General features: G+C 37.7%; 1 long non-coding RNA gene across 1 annotated transcript; it reads right to left on the reverse strand.

The window, feature by feature from the left end:
• Positions 1 to 509: 509 nt before the first annotated feature.
• LOC148761269 (uncharacterized) lies at positions 510 to 2,338 on the reverse strand. The gene is made up of 3 exons (XR_016027836.1): positions 2,218 to 2,338; positions 1,485 to 1,568; positions 510 to 649 (listed from the first exon to the last, which is right to left on the reverse strand). It is a non-coding gene; the product is annotated as an uncharacterized LOC148761269 (long non-coding RNA).
• Between the last annotated feature and the right edge of the window lie 15,379 nt (positions 2,339 to 17,717).

The raw sequence follows: 17,717 nt of genomic DNA on the forward strand, positions 1-17,717 counted from the left end.
TCTTAGACTTAATCTAGGCTCGTCCTGTCACGACCCGGTACTCCCCTCGAGCCCGTGACAACCGTCGCGGTGTCCTGGTAGACACTTATTGCCCGGAATGTCAACCCGAAACCCCGCAAGGCTTTACTATCAGTTTCTCTGTTCCCTTGTGAGCAACCATTGTCAAATATCGTGTTCTAAAAGATTTTAAGCTGTTTCCAACTTTAAACAAATAAAATATTAATCTTTCGTCTCACATGGGTATTTTGGTCATTTTTCTCAAAAATTTTGAAACTAGCTAAAACGTAATATATAAGTACAAAACACATAATTCTTATTCAAAATGAGTTTAAAAGTCTAAAATCTTCATTTAAAACGAAATTATGGTTATTTGAATATAATAAGAAAATAAAAGAAATATTAAGTAAAATATTCTATTTTCTTATAAAACAATATTTATAGAGTTATACGTGAATAATTTTTATAGCGTAAAAGCTAAATAAATTTATACATACTTAAATACAGTAAGCCAAAATATTTAATTTAATTTACAATAACAAGAGTGCCCCCGAATAAACAGAAGTAAAGAGGACTGTGAACCTACAGTTTGAAAAATTCAGATCCCACTGTAGTCCTCGATGAGATCAGCTATCTACAGTCTATACTAAACCTGAAATGGGTGGAAAGGAGGGTGGTGAGATTATAAAATCCCAATGAGTAAACAGACTTCATCATAAACATCTAGAGTTGAGTACATGGAGACAATAAAGTAAATCATCATAAACTGGGTTATACAATTAGAACACATCTCGTTCAAAATACGTAAAAAGGCTTATGAATCTCATAAAAATCTAGGCTTGTGCCATAAATCCATTCTCAGGGACACCTTGGCCGAGGCATCCTACCGAGACCGCCAAGGCTATTAAAATTCACATTTCACATAAATCATGTTTTTGTTTTGAAAACATAGCTGTTCCTTGGCGTTGGCTGAGTTCCCCTTCACGTGGTGGTTTAGCGTGAAGTGAACCCTAAACTTTACCCCAGGAGATACCCTACGCGCCTTTCCGTTCGAGGTAAGAATATAATGGGGTTTACCGTGCCCCTCTAAAAGGCTGGTTCACAAAAACCCCCTACTGTAGTGATTAATTAATAAATAATCCACCATATAATAAAACTCAATAACATGATATGGAAATTTTGTAATTCGCAGTTTTTCAAGGTAACCAAACAATTCGCATTTCAATACAATTGCCAACTAGCCAATCATGCTCGATTTATCATAAGCCAGTTAATTTAAACAATCAAATTGCCACAATTAACAGTCTCCGTGTACTCTATTTTTCAAAATCACTATTAATTTTAAAACAATTTATAAATTAATTTCATTCAAACACATTTATTCATAAAACATGAAAATTTACCTTTTTAAATTTTTTTTTTCATAGAATTCATGAAAGCATCTAAAAACCATCCTAGATAATTAAAATGACAGTAAGTTTACTCACAATGTCTAGAATGTAGACTTTCGAAGCACTCTGTCTATTGGTCCTTGGATGCAATTTCCTTGCCTTTATCTGAGGACTCACCACCTTGACACAATACAAAATCGAGAATTTCACCAAGTTGGTACTAAATCAAAATTAAACTAATTTAGACTACCAATGCATGATATGGAATGCAAAAATGCACTGGTAACCATCTAAACCCAGTATTGGCCTAATTCATCTTATCACCCGATTAAAATCCTAACGGGTCCGTTTAAACTCCAATTTAATTCTTTTCAGTTTCTATACCTCAATTGCACCCAAATTAACTTAATGTCCCTCAGTGTGGTGCAAATTATCAGTCCCAACAGTAAATTACGAAAATACCCCTAGTAGGTAAAAATTCGTATTTTTGCTCCAAAAATTCCCATTATTTTTCTAGGCTCATAATTCATTATTCCTTAACCAATTCTCCTAGAATAAAATCAAACTCATCCTCACTCACTACATGGTAAATTCAGCCATTAATGGTTGGGGGAGAAAATAAATTCTTTTCTTATTGTTTTGTTTCTAAATATGCTAAACTAACTAAAAACACTAACATAAATTAAAATCAAATAAATCCAATAACTTTCTCTCTCCTAACCCATTTTTTCAGAATTGAATTCATCATGAAAACATGTAATTTAATCATGGAAAATAAAGAGAAATGCTTGGGAATAAGAAAACTCAAGCTTAATAGAAAAAATCTCACCTTTTTCACTTAATTTCCTTGAAAATTCACACTTTTTCTTTGATTTTCTCTCTCTAGAGTTTTGTTTTTGTTTTCTCTCTCTTCTTGCTGGTTTGGCCGGCCATGGGGTGGAAGATGAGCTGATTTTTGTGCCTTTAAAAAAGGAAAATAATAAATTAATAAAGGCATGACACGTGGCATCATGTCATTGGTCTGTTTTTAAAATTTTAAAAATTTAAACATTTTATCTCCACCACATGTTTAGTCAAGGGCCAAAGATGAAGACAAAGGAAGACCATGTGCTGGAAAAAATATCCTGGTGGTGAAAAATTACAATTTTGCCCCTAAGGTGGTAAAATTACCATTTTACCCCTATACTCCAAATTATACCGAAATTAAAATTTTTCACTTCTAAACCTCAAATCATACTCCAATAAGTCAAATTATACTCCAATAAGTCAAATTATACTCCAATAAGTCAAATGGGGCCAAAAAATTCTTTTCTAAAATTCTCATTTTTTCCCCAAGTGGTAAATGACCATTTTGCCCCTAGTTAGTGAAAATTTTGATTTGACTCCAAATTGATCCTCAAACTCCAAATTACCATTTTAAGTCATCCATTAACTGTGAAACTCTTAATCTCACCTTAAAATTCCTATTTGATCTAGTTCGAGGATTAAATAAACTTTGTTGTACCTCTAGGTACAATATCGACTTTTGTAAATTTTTCGGCACTCTCTTAGCATGCAATCATGCTATAATCACATGTATGTCATGAATAGTATTTTATAAGGTCGGGCTTTACACGTCCTATCTCACAACAGGTTTGATTTAAAATTGAAATTCCTAGACTTAATCTAGGCTCGGCCTATCTCACAACAGGTTTGATTTAAACAAAATTGAAATTCCTAAACTTAATTTAGGCTTGACCTATCTCACAACAGGTTCGATTTAAACAATTGAAATTTCTAGACTTAATCTAAGCTCGACCTATCTCACAATAGGTTCGATTTAAATTAAATTCCTAGACTTAATCTAGGTTCGACCTATCTCACAATAGGTTCGATTTAAATATTGTTAAAATTCCTATACTTAATCTAGGCTTGTCCTATCTCATAACATGTTCGATTTAAATATTGAAATTCCTAAACTTAATTTAGGCTCGACCTATCTCATAACAGGTTCGATTTAAACAAAATTAAAATTCCTAGACTTAATCTAGGCTCGACCTATCTCACAACAGGTTCAATTTAAACAAAATTAAAATTTCTAGACTGAATCTAGGCTCGTCTTATCTCACAACAGGTTCGATTTAAATTAAATTCCTAGACTTAATCTAGGCTCGACCTATCTCACAACAGGTTTGATTTAAATATTGTTAAAATTCCTAGACTTAATCTAGGCTCGACCTATCTCACAACAGGTTCGATTTAAATATTGAAATTCTTAAACTTAATTTAGGCTCGACCTATCTCATAACAGGTTCGATTTAAACAAAATTAAAATTCCTTAATCTTAATCTATGCTCGACCTATCTCACAATAAGTTCGATTTAAATTCTTTATTGCTAACTTAATTGGATTAACATAAAATGAAAAAACTCAAATGTTTCCATCAAAGTTTTATAATCTCAACCCTTTAGGTCGAGTGAATTTCTACTTTCGAAGCTTGGGACATGAATTAATTTTGATTCTTGTTTAGTGCATGGCTAGGCATGTATGCATGATTGACATGATGAAATGTTTTCATGTTCATGATTCATTAAGGTTCCAAGACCCTTCTCTTGCTTCATCCGATTTTTCACTGTAGCTTTTAATGACCTTCGTCTTGTGCCTTTCTTCTGGAAGCTTTAGGCAACTCCGAATTTTCCCTAAGCACATTTTCTTTTGACATTTGATTTTGCCCCAAGTTTAAGGCTCCGCCATTCTTTTTCTTCGTTATTAAGTCTTTTGCTGAACAATGAGTATAATTTCTTGCTTAATTAGTTTATTTCTTTTACCAGTCATCATTAATTTTCATGACAGCCATTATGTGAAATCAATGGGATAGTAAAGAATAAAAGGGTTAAAATAAAGAGGCGAAAGAGAATTTCATATATGAGAAATCAAATAGTTCAAGGCAAAGAGAATTTACAGAGCAAACATTAGATCTTTAAGTAATGAACACTCAGACCACTAAGAGAAAACAATATGATATTCGACTTTAAGAATTGTCCTTGTTTGATGCTTTGAGCAAATCTGTAGGTTGCAGACTCTCTAGCTTCCCCTATTTTGTGAAATTGTGGAGCTCCATTCATGGTGTATTTCTACCTCAATCTTGTGTTCCCTTTAGGCTGACATCTTCAAATTCCATTCTAACTTCCTACTTTTCGGCCTCAAGCCGCCTTTTTTGAGTTTTCAGCATGAGCCTCCTCCTTTAGGTACGAGCTACCCTTTTCGGGTTTTCAGCACGAACCCCTTCCGTTTTTTTTAAGCATAGTACTTCTTCACCGCATCCGCATTTATCGGATTAAGCATATCTCCCCCATCCAGTCAGCCAAAATCAAAGCTCCTCCTGAAAAAGCCTTCTTTACCACATATGGCTCTTCCCAATTCGACATCCACTTTCCCCGAAAATCAGTTTGATTAGAGAGTATTCTCTTGAGAACCAACTCTCATTCTCGGAACTGCTTGGGACAAACTTTTTTCTCATATGCTCTCATCATCCTTCGTTGGTACATCTGGCCATGACAAAGAGCTGCAAGCCTTTTCTCCTCAATCAGATTCAACTGTTCATAGCGGGAGTGGACCCACTCAGTATCTTCCAATTCTGTTTCCATCAACACCCTCAATGATGGGATTTCTACTTCAACAGGTAGAACTGCTTCTGTACCGTACACTAATGAGTACGGAGTTGCCCCGGTGGAGGTACGCACAGAAGTTCGATATGCATGCAAGGCAAAAGGAAGTTTCTCATGCCAGCCTTTATAAACTTCAGTCGTCTTTTCGATAATCTTTTTGATATTTTTGTTGGTTGCCTCTACCGCTCCGTTCATCTTTGGACGGTAAGTTGTCGAGTTATGATGCTTGATCTTGAATTTAGTGCAAACCTCCTTCACCATCGCATCATTCAAATTGCTTGCATTATCAGTAATGATCCTTTCCGATAGCCCATACCGACATATGATCTCCTTTTGGATGAACTTGCACACCACCTTTTGTGTCACATTGGCATATGAAGCTGCTTCTACCCATTTCGTGAAATAATCAATGGCCACCAATATGAATCAATGTCCATTAGAGGCTTTCGGCGTAATAAGCCCAATCACATCCATTATCCACATTGAAAATGGCCAAGGTACTGTGAAAACGTGCAACGGGGCTAGTGGAGCATGGATTCTATCAGCGTAAACTTGACACTTGTGTCATTTTCGAGCAAAGTTGATGCAGTCTGTTTCCAATGTCAACCAATAATAACCAGCTCTCATAATTTGTCTAGCCAACATATGTCCATTAGCATGAGCTCCACAAGTTCCTTCGTGGACTTCTTTCATTATTTTGTTGGCTTCTGTAACAACCACACATCTCAAGAGTACTTGATCTCGACTCCTTTTGTAGAGCACTTCTCCACTGAGGAAGAAACCCATTGCTAATCTTCTAAGAGTTCGCTTGTCATTGTCCGTGGCATTCTCAAGATATGCCTGGTGCTTGATGTATTGCATGATATCATGATACCACGGCTTACCATCAACCTCTTCCTCAACATTCAAGCAGTGTGCGAAGACTTCATGGACTTCTAAATCAAAAGGGCGTACATCAGCCGCTTATTTTAATTTGAACATTGCTGCGAGGGTGGCCAAAGCATCAGCAATCTGATTCTCTTCTCGAGGCAAATGGTTGAAGCTGATTTCTTTGAACTGTTTGCTTAATTCTGTAACCAGCTTTTTATATGGAACTAGTTAGAATCTCTAGTTTCCCACTCGTCTTTCATTTGACATATCACCAAAGCCGAATCTCCGTAAACATTTATTGCGTCAGCCTTCATCTCGATTGCTGCTTGTAGTCCCATTACCAACGCTTCATACTCCGCCATATTATTAGTACAAATGAAATTCAATCTCGCTGTGGCTGGATAATACTTTCCATTTGGAGAAATCAACACTGCCCCAATTTCGTGCCCCAAAGCATTGGATGCTCCATCAAAATACATCTTCCATGGATTAGGTTCATTGGGACCATCCTCTTCTATATGCAAGACGGCCATCAAATCTTCATCTGGAAAATCAAAACTTACAGATTCATAATCCTCATTAGCTCGATCTGCGAGGAAATCAGCGATGGAGCTCCCTTTGATTGACTTTTGGGACACATGTACAATATCATATTCAGACAATAGCACTTGCCACCGAGCTACTCTTTCAAACAAAAAGGGTTTTTCAAAAATATACTTGATGGGATCTAATTTTGCCACCAACCATGTTGTGTGATACAACATGTATTGTCGGAGCCTCTGGGCGGTCCATGCTAGCGCACAACACATCTTTTCGAGTGCAGAGTATTTGGACTCATACTCCATGAATTTCTTGCTCAAGTAATATACGGCCCGTTCTTTTTTTCCAGTTTCATCATGTTGTCCCAATACACATCCCATAGAATTCTTGTTCACAGTCAAATGCAAAATAAAAGGTTTTCTAACCGTCAGTGGCACCAACATCGGTGGATTTGTGAGATATTCTTTGATTTTATCAAAGGCTATTTGACATTCTTCATTCCACTCTCCCGGGTCTCGTTTTCGAATAAGCTTGAAGATTGGATCACATTTGCAGATGAGTTGGGATATAAATCAAGCAATGTAATTCAACCTCCCTAAAAATCCCCTCACTTCTTTTTACGTTTTGGGAGGTGGCAACCCTTGAATAGCTCGTATCTTATCCGAGTCCACTTCAATTCCTTTTTCACTTACTATGAACCCCAATAATTTCCCAGAATTTACACCAAAAGTGCATTTTGCAGGATTCAACTAAAGCTGAAACTTTCATAATCTCTCGAACAGCTTCTTGAGATTGACAGTATGATCTCTTTCTGTATGAGATTTTGCAATCATGTCATCCACATATACCTCTATCTCTTTGTGCATCATATCGTGAAACAAAGCTACCATTGCCCTTTGGTAGGTAGCACCTGCATTCTTCGATCCAAATGGCATTACTTTGTAACAAAACGTTCCCCACATGGTTACGAATGTTGTTTTTTCCATATCTTCGGGTGCCATCTTGATCTGATTGTAACCAGAAAAACCATCCATAAATGAGAACAAAGCATGCTTTGCTGTGTTATCCATAAGAGTATCAATATGTGGCAAAAGGAAGCTATCCTTCGGACTCGCTCTGTTCAAATCCCTGTAATCAATGCACATTCAAACTTTTCCATCCTTCTTAGGCACTGAAACTATATTAGCCACCCATTTAGGATACTTAGCCACCTCTAAGAATCCAGCATCGAATTGCTTCTTTACTTCTTCTTTAATCTTCAACAACATTTCTAGCTTCATCCTTCTCAACTTCTGTTTAATAGGCTTGCAATCTAGTCTCAAAGGTAACTTGTGGACAACAATGTCAGTGTTGAGACCTGACATGTCCTGATATGACCAAGCAAACACATCCACATATTCACGGAGCAGTTCTTCTAGCTTCTGCCGTTCATTAGATGACAGTGAGGTGCCAATCTTAACTTCTTTCTTTTCTTCCCCATTTTCGAGGTTAATCATTTCTGTGAGTTCCTGATGAGGTAAAATCTCCCCTTCCTCCTGTTCCAACATTCTCGACAGATCAGGGGGTAAGCCATAGTTATCTACCTCCTCTTCATTTTTCAATTCATCAACGTTCGAAATCATCTCAAAATCGATATTCAAATCATTGTCTAGATTGCCTTTGTGTTCATCATTTAAAGACCTGCAAACAGGTAAAATTGGACACGTGTATGGGCAAGTATTTATTGGCTAAAAGAATAGATGAAAGGAAATATGCAAAAAGATTGATGAATTATGAAACACATTATGCACTGTCATTTATTTGAATGATGAAGGTAACAGAAAGCCCTACTTAAACAAGAAATTACTTTTAACACCCTTGGGCATAGGCATTTAGATAAAATTGTTCATTACATTTCTGAAGACTTAAAAATGATGGGCAATTCCGTGGCTGTCCAATTGCTTAGCTCCTCTCCTAACAATACACCACAGGGACCTTCTCGTTAGGTTCTTCATCTTTGATCATATGGATTAATAGCTCATCAAATATCCATAGAACCTGATTGACCTTTGTTGGTGCTTCGGGATGAATGAAACCTGTAGAGTGAAAAGTCTCATATAAGTGTGGGATTGTCGGTTCCCTAAATTCTTCTTCCATTCCCTCAAGTTAAGCCATCCTTTTAATCTTCTTTCGAGCTGTCAGTTTCCTTCTCTCTTCTTTGATAGGCTTGTACCCCAAACCAAACCTTTCTTCATTCTTTATTGGAGTCAAAGGACGGTTAATTCCTTGTAAATTCTTTCCTAACCCCAAACCGGCACGGCATCCTTTACCCACTGTTTGCTTAACCACCATTTTAGTTGCTACTGACAAACGAGGAGTCGGTATCACTTCTCTTTCCCCCACATAAGTAGCATTAACAAATTCAAAAGATCTGAAAGAGCATTCTGGGACTTCTTCTGTCGCCTCTACATAGGGAGCAGATGATGGTTGAATAGCCAGTATGTCTTCCTTCGCAGATACACTTATCAGTTGGCCCTCAACTATGCATTTAACTTTTTTATGAAGGGAAGATGGTATGGCTCCCGCCATATGAATCCATAAACGCCCTAACAAACAATTGTATGACGGGGCAATGTCCATGACTTGAAATTAGACATAAAAAATGCAAAGGCCAATTTTTATCGGTAGTTCAATGTCCCCTACCACCTCCCTTATGGTCCCGTCGAAGGCTCTTACAACCATGCTGCTGGTTCTCATATTCGACACATCTACTGGCAACTTGGTTAAAGTAGAGCGAGGCATGACATTTAAAGTTGAACCATTGTCGACCAAGACCCTAGGTACGGCATGGTCATTGCATTTGATGGTAATGTGCAGAGCTTTGTTACTTCCTCGACCACCCGATGGTATTTTTTCATCATTAAAAGCAATGAAGTTCCCCACTGTAATGTTCCCCACGATGTGGTCTAACTTTTCCACTGATATATCTTGTGCCACATAAGCTTGGTTCAAGACTTTGAGTAGCGCGTTCCTGTGTGCTTCCGAATTCAAAAGTAAGGACAACAGTGAGATGCGAGCAGGCATTCTGGTTAATTGTTCTACCACACTGTATTCACTGTGTTTGTTAAACTTGAGAAATTCACCCGCTTCTTTCTCGGTAACAGGATTTTTGACCTCATTGTTCGGAGCAACTACAGATTCGACAACTTGGTCCTTGGAAAAAGGTATCTGCTTTTTTCAGGCCTCCTTATCCCTGTGCAAGTTTCCCTTTTCTAACTTTTTCCGCTATCTCAGGAGAATAACATCTCCCACTTCGCGTTATACCCCCCACACCAGTTAGATCTTCAAAAGATGCTTGGGGGGCGGACGAAGCTGTGCCCAAAATATTACACTCATAATTCCATGGGACAGCCTTGTCGCTCTTGTAAGGGAACGGGCTGAGGACTTCGATGGTAATACCACTTCTGATCATAGTAGGGGATGTATCATTCATCGGGCTCCTATTTTCTTCATAGAAGATGGTGAGAGGTTTAGGTTTGTTCGCCCCGAATGAACTTGATGCCACTTCAGCTGGGGTGTCTCCATTTATGGTTCCGACCAAATTCTCTTCGGCTTCTTCATAAAACTCAATTACCGATGAATCCATCAATTCTTGCAATTTACAACGAAAGCTATCACAATTTTGAATGGAATGCCCAATTGCCCCTATATGAAATTTGCAAGAATAAACGAGATCATGCCCTAATTCCTTTGTGTCGATTGGTTCTGGAGTGATGGCATTGATCTTGGACAACGCTTCAAACACTTTATCCATTGGCGTTTGAATCTCATCAATACTCTTTTTCACCCTTCGCATCATCCCTTCATGTATGGCATTCACTGTCGGTCTTCCATGATTAGGTAAAGGATTCCCATCAACACTTGAACCGTCTTTTTTGGCAAAATTTAAAAGTCCTGCCTTAATGAGCGCTTGGACTTTATGTTTTAAAGTAGTACAATTCTCGGTGGAGTGCACTTGAATTCCAAAATGGTAATCACAATGTGCATTCGGGTCATACCATTTCGGGAAAGGTGGTCGGAGTGGTTCTAAAGGGGTTCGAACAAGGAGTCGATTTTCTATGAGTTGTGGCAGCAATGTAGTATAAGGGACTGGAATAGGATCAAAATTTGATTTTTTTAGGGTAGTTTTAGGTCCTCTTTGACCATGACCAAGATTATTGGTTGAAGCTATCGGTCTTGGTGGTGGAGTTTGTGGAAGAACATTGGTCTGAAACGTTGGTTGCGGGGCAGGTTGGTACACATATGGGTTTTGTGTGATGTTGCCTATGTTCGGATAGAAGGGTTGGTATGGGGGGTACGGGTAATATGGGCTAAATTTGTGGGCTTGTTGGTTGCCGTGGCCGACTGCTTGCACATCCCCTTCTTTTTTCTTGGGCGTATTCCCTTTCTTTGAGCTGACAACTTCATGCCCTTCAATTTTTCCACTTTTGATAGCTCCTTCTATTATTTCTCCCGATAAAACCAAACCTGTAAAGTTTTTCGTGGCATTACCGATCAAGCGCTCATAGAATGGAGCTAGGAGTGTGTTTATGAACAACACAGTCATCTCTTTATCAGTGAGAGGTGGCTGAACTTGCACTGTTGTATCTCTCCACCTTTGGGCATATTCCTTGAAGTTCTTGCTTTGCTTCTTTTCCATAGTCTGCAATGACAACCGATCAGGAGCTAATTCAGCCACATGCTTGTATTAGGCTATGAAGGCTCTTGCTAAGTCTTTTCAAGTCTTAATACGATTTTGATCTAGCTGTACGTACCACCGAGCAGCTGACCCAGTCAAGCTGTTTTGAAAAAAATGGATCAGTAACTTATCATCGTGAGACTGTGCAGCCATCTTCCGACAATACATGGTAATATGTGCCATGGGACACTTTGTTCCGTCATATTTTTCAAATTTTGGAACCTTGAACTTGGCAGGGATCAATACATCCGGCACTAAGCATATCTCGGTTGCGTCCATGGTACCAAACCTATCAACTCCTTCGATAGCACGAAAACGCTCTTCCAACAAATCGTACTTTTTTTGGTCTTTTTCATTTTCTCCTGTTTGTGACGAGTCCTTTCTTAGTTTCTCTTGCTCTTTTGGATCGTCTAAATCTGGGACGTGTATTGGTTCAGTAGGATTTATCCCAGAATATGGCCTAAATTGCCCATGAGTCAATTGATGGCCCATCGGGGGTGGTGCATTGTAATAAACGGATGGCATCACTTGAGGGTGGACCCTTTGAGCGGTTTGGGCATGTGGTGGAGTGAACCCTGGGGGATAGGGTGGATCATCCCTTTGGTTTCCACTGTCTTGAGCTGGTGGGTTTTCTGACGGAGTTGGCTCTTCGATTGCTCTTTTTCCTTTACTAAAACTCATCATCAGTTCCATCATTTTTGCTAACTGTTCTCTCATTTCTTCCTGAGCTCTTTCCATTCTGTCCATTCGCTCTCTTTGTTCTTCTTCCATGATCCTTGCTCGTTGACGCGTATTATGAACACGTTGGTCACTTGGCTTAGGTGGTCGAGCTATTTTGAAACCTTATTGTAATCATAAACATGAATTAGATGCGTATTTGATGCATGAATGAACCCATTATCTTTATTTTTAGATGAAAATACTTATTGTCCTGAAATGATGATTTATACATGTATGAATGATTATGTACTAAAAGTATTCGTCACATGACACCCAACAACAAAGTCATCCATTGCATAAGATATTTGTCTTTGATTACAACTCAAGAGTCATCTAGAAATATTCACCAATCTTATTATAATGGCTATACACCTCATCTAAATACTTAATCAACTATTGCTCTTGTTTTCCAACTGGAAAGACCTGGCTCCTCAATATGTCTGTTTTCCAAGCCATGTTTCTCGCCTTGTAAGCCACCTCCCTCATTTGCCAAACCAAGTAATCCATCTGGTCGTGTTTCTCTGTATAAGCTTGTCTGTAAGATTCACCCCACTCTTGAATTCTGGTGCTCTGTTGCTTGAGGCGTTCATATTCCTGTTGATAAGTCGTCATGACCCCTTCGAGCTCTTCATACTCCTATCTTAATAATTGGATGGACTCTTGCTGGAATCGCACTTGACTTCTCAGTCCATCATTGTGAGCTTAAAGTTCATTGCCTCGATTTTCTCTCACTTGTATTTCCCTTTGAAGTTCACTAGTTGTGGCAGAAAACTTATCATTCAGGCTCTCATACTTCCCTTGTATTTTTTGGACCTTCTTTCTTTGTTCAATTACTTCTCTTTTCATTTTCTCACACTCCTTTTGGAGGTCTTCATACCGTTGCTTTCAACTGGCATTTTCAGCTTCGGACTTCTTTCGAGCCAACTCACTTTTGAGCAAAGCGTCTCGTGGTTTTGGATCAATTGAGCCACGTAGTGCATCTTCTTTCGATTATACCACATCCTTAACTCGTTGGTCATGCCATATCTGATATCCGGTAGTCACTTCATCGGTGTACCTCCCTTGATCAACTCGGCTGATTTTCTTCCAAGCTTGCGCAATCTCCTCAATCCTTTTCAGAAAACTCGGCTCTCCATAAGCAAACTCCAAAGTATTAAGTCGGTGTGTCATCGGCACAAACTGCTCTGACCCAAATTGTCTTCTCACCATAATTGGGGCGTAACTGATTGCTCCCCATGGCCCCATTAACGGTACCCAAGGTTCATTTCCACATTTGTACAAGACCGGGTGATACGGCATCCACGAAGCTCTCCATGTTACTTCCACACTCATGAGTTCCCGAAGTCTAGAGATCCATTGCTCCTTAGTCCTATTTTCTGGCCATTCACTCTCACAAAATTCTTTGATAGGGGCGGTTTGCGGATGAAATGGCTTTCTGAACTTATCGACCTTGCATTCAAAGTGACTTACTATCCAGATGGAAAGAAGCTGTGCACATCCCACAAATCGTCCTTCCCCTTTTCTTCAATAGTAATTCAATGATCTGAAAGTTTTCGCTAGAATAGAGGGTAAAGGATTGGCCTTGTTGATGACTTGCTCGAAGAAGTCTATAATTCCGACCTCTATATGTCCCAAGACTTTGGGAAAGATCATTAGCCTGTAAATTCCCAAGGCCATCACTAGCTGTCCTTGCTCAGTGTCCCGATGCTTCATGATATAGCTACGTAGAAAACTCCATGGGATACACTCATTGTCCCCTTTTTTCCTTAGGTTCTGATCAACTTTCGTTGGGGTAATACCCATTATCTTGGCTAACTTTCGCCTGTGTCCGGCCTTTTGTCCTTTTCAATATATCTTGTCCGGATTATCAAGATCGATTTGTAGGAGAGCCAAGTACTCTTCGATTGTGGGGACCATATCCACCTTATTGAACACGAAACATCTATATGACGGATCCCAAAATTGCACAATGGCCTTCAACAACTGTTCATCTATCTATACCTTAAGGAGTCGAGCTATGTGGCCATATTTCCTATCAAAATTTGCCCGAGTGGTAGCCCCCCACTTATCCCATATGTTGAGCAAATCGGTGAAGTCGTTCTGTTTAAGATCAAGGTGGACCTTATCAAGTAGTGATGAGAAGTGATCTTTTGACAAGCAATCTCTTTCACTTTGTTGGGCACTCGCCATATGCTGAGTCACTTCATAAATTTCATCGTAACTTGAGGATGGACATGACGACTCCATGTATGCAACTAGATCTACTCTGTTAATGGTTGTCAGGTGACAAATACTTTTCCTATTATGATGCAAATATGCATATGACAAAAAATTCAAGTTAGCACTATAAACAAGAATTCCAAAAGATGAATGAAAGTAATTAATAACCTAATACCTTTATTACTCGCGGAGAAGAATTTAGAACAAGGGGATTATGAAAATTCCTTCATGTGTACCTAATCAAAAGTTATATTCTCACGGGTGAAGCTCTACCTAAGCAAAGGCGACTCTCGGTATTCTACATGCTGAGTTTGGGTTGAAAATGGAGCTAAAAGTTCCCAAATCGCTCCTCACTGTCACCCACACAGACTAGTAAGGCACCCCGGTCCTCACCCATTACAGACTTCAAAAGGACTAGGTTCGATCTGAGTGGGAGTCTTCACTAGCCCATGCGGAGGTTACCACCTCAAGAGAGCGTAGCTACTTAACTCCCTCCTAATTAAGGACAAAGCCCGGGTGGAAGGCTTATGCATGAATGCAAGATGTGTAGTGTGTGAGAAGGAATATATTGACCTTGGACCAATAATTTCACACTCCTCTTATCCTAAACTTCCCGCAATTATTAAAAATAGTGAAGTAATAAGAACAAAATAAATGAATACATTAAACAAAAATATGCAAAATTGATGCTAGGGAAAACAACAAATTATTTAAGGCTTAAGATAACTTATGATTAATTAATGGCTTGACTCTCGATGTTCCCAGTGGAGTCGCCATCTGTCGTAACGTGCGGGTCCGGGAACCCGACCGCCAAACGCGGGTGAAAATTAAATCGTTTAGGAGTCGCCACCAATCTTTTTTATCTAAGGTGTGATTGGTCACCTATTAATCTGATTCTAATCGACGAATGTCCTAAATTAATTTTAGGTTCGTCGAAAGAACGAGAACTGGTCCACATTTTTAGAGATGGGTTCGGGAGTGCGGTTATGCACGGAGAAGGGTTAGCACCTCCGTGGCGCCCGTTCCACGAACGGTACCATTTAATCTTAAGTTATCTTAATATAGCCTACTTTTAATTTAATCCCTACTTATTAATTAAATTTTTATTAAATTGACTGACTGAGAGTTTTTATTTGGTTTTACGTATGCACATGATGCAAGCGTAAAATGATGTCATAACTTGTTTATTTTAAATAATGGGGTCGGTAATCTTTTATTAAAAAATCATTCGAAGACCATCCCAACGCTTTGGTGAAGTCTCGAAATTTTCCTCTCCTAGAGATATCCCCGGAAGAACTCGTCTCTACAAGCTCTTCGGGGAAATCCCATCATCGGAACTCCCGCACCATTTGCAAGATAAATGTAGCATGCTATGACAGAATAAAGCGATGATTTCTACATGCACGCGTTTATTGACTTAAGCGGTTCATAATTCATCCAACTATGTATTTAAATATTTATCACCTTGTTCATATACTTACTATTATTTGTTATTAATTGTTTATTATTTTTATTATTATTATTATTAGAGTTTCCTATTTAAATCTATATTCTTTAACTAGCATAGTGAATTAATATTCCATCTTATGTATTATTTTCCTTTTTAATCAAATAAACAATTAATTAAATTAATGGTTAACTTAATTTTATTTAATGATATTTATTTGCTAATTAACTTACTACACTAACCTAGATTTAAATGTGATATTGTGTAGATTTACTTTTCTCAATATGTATCATTATTTTAGCAACGATTATTTGAGTTGATGGGTATTGAAATTTGGAGTTCGGATTTATCCCGACGCTTCGGTGAAAATCCATCTCGAACTTCGCATTAAAAAAAATCCACTTAGAAGAGGCAACTCTTTACCTCTCATAGGTGAAATTTTTCAAATAATCATTTCATTCACTTTTTTATTTTTATTATTTTTATTATTTTATTATTTTTTTTATTTCTTCCCATTTACTTATCATTATTACCATATCTATTTAAAAAAAAAAAAACAAAACTAAATCTATTATGAATTTTCTTATTTTATATAAATATATATTTCTCTAAACTATGCATCTTTACTATTATTTTTATTATTACTATCATTATTATTTTTGATTTTTTAATATTAAATATAAGCATTCATATTATATATATTTCTTTCCTAAAAAAGAAATAAAAAAAATAAATGCATTTTAATTAAAATGGGCTAGACCCAACACTAACTAAAACAAACCCAAGCAAAAAAAAGAAAAGGGTTATACCTTGTTGGGTTGCGATTGGCCCAATTCGGTGGCCTGCAAAAGCACAAATCTACTACGCCCAGCCTGCTTCTGGAAGCCCACAAGGTAGAACTCAAAACGCACCGTTTGGTGCCTGCAGAGCCACTCAAAACGACGCCGTTTTGACACTTTCCCCTTTAAAAATTGACTCTAAAACGAGACCGTTTTGAAACCTGAAACCTAGGTATTTAACCCCTTTTTCTCTCTTTCTCTCTTCATTTTCATTCCTCACTTTCTCTCTCTAGCGGCGGCACTCTCCACCTTCTCTCTAGCTTCAACCGTCGGTCAACTCCCTCTTTTCTCCTTTTCTATCGTCGACGCCCCTCTTACACTTTCTTTATTGCCGAAGATCGGCGAACCCAAATCCCAAATCTCCCTTTCTCTATCACAAATCGACCGATCTAAACCTCCAAGAATTTCCCCTTTTGTTCTGCCGGCCACCCATTATCCTTTTCTCCTTTCACCGGCTGCCTACCATACCCACCAAATCACGATCTTTCACTACCCCACCTAACCCACTGGTTTTCCTTTCTTCTTTTTATGTCTTTTTTGGTTTGCTAGGTGTTTTTTTGGTTGCTGGTTATTGCTTTGGTTTTTTATTTTGATCTCCTCTGTTTGGTTTTGCAAGTGGTCCTTAAAAGCCAGGTTGTCCAAAAATTTGGACAACTCGGCAATGGGGTTCTAGCACCAGGGAGTTGGTGGCCAGACCCCCATCATGCGTGGTGGTTGGGGAAGGGATGGCTGGGCGTACGCCCAGCCATACCTCTCTTCTTCTTCTTTTTTTTTAATTTTTTATTATTTTCTTTTTTCTTTTTTAATTTTTTATTATTTTCTTTATTTTTTTTATATTTTATTTTATTTTATTTATTTTTTAGGTGTCTACAATACCACGACGGTTGTCATGGGCTCAAATAGAGTACCAAGTCGTGACAGAAGGTATAATATAATAGTATTACTAAGTAAAATTTATTTTGTACGTAAATCTTTTTTATGTGTACTTATATCAAAATTATCTCCACCAATACTTCAATGTTAAACTTAGTCAAATTTTAAATCAATTGTTTTTAAATATCATTTTTTTTATAATTTCTTAGTATTAAAACTTAAAAGATAACCATATAACAATATTTAATAGATTTTTTTACACCCTCTATAATTCTTAATAAAAATTTATGAAATTATTTACAAAATGATATTATATCAAATTCATCTTTTTTATTTAATTTTTTCACCTGACTCTATTTATTTTTTATTTTCAATTGACAAAAAGATTTTTAATTTTATTTATCATTTATTTTAAACTTATATTTTATGGTTATATTTTGGTTTTCATTATTCTCT

Source organism: Theobroma cacao, chromosome 8 (genome assembly GCF_053813885.1).
Source record: "Theobroma cacao isolate CCN51 chromosome 8, ASM5381388v1, whole genome shotgun sequence".
Classification (NCBI taxonomy): domain Eukaryota; kingdom Viridiplantae; phylum Streptophyta; class Magnoliopsida; order Malvales; family Malvaceae; genus Theobroma; species Theobroma cacao.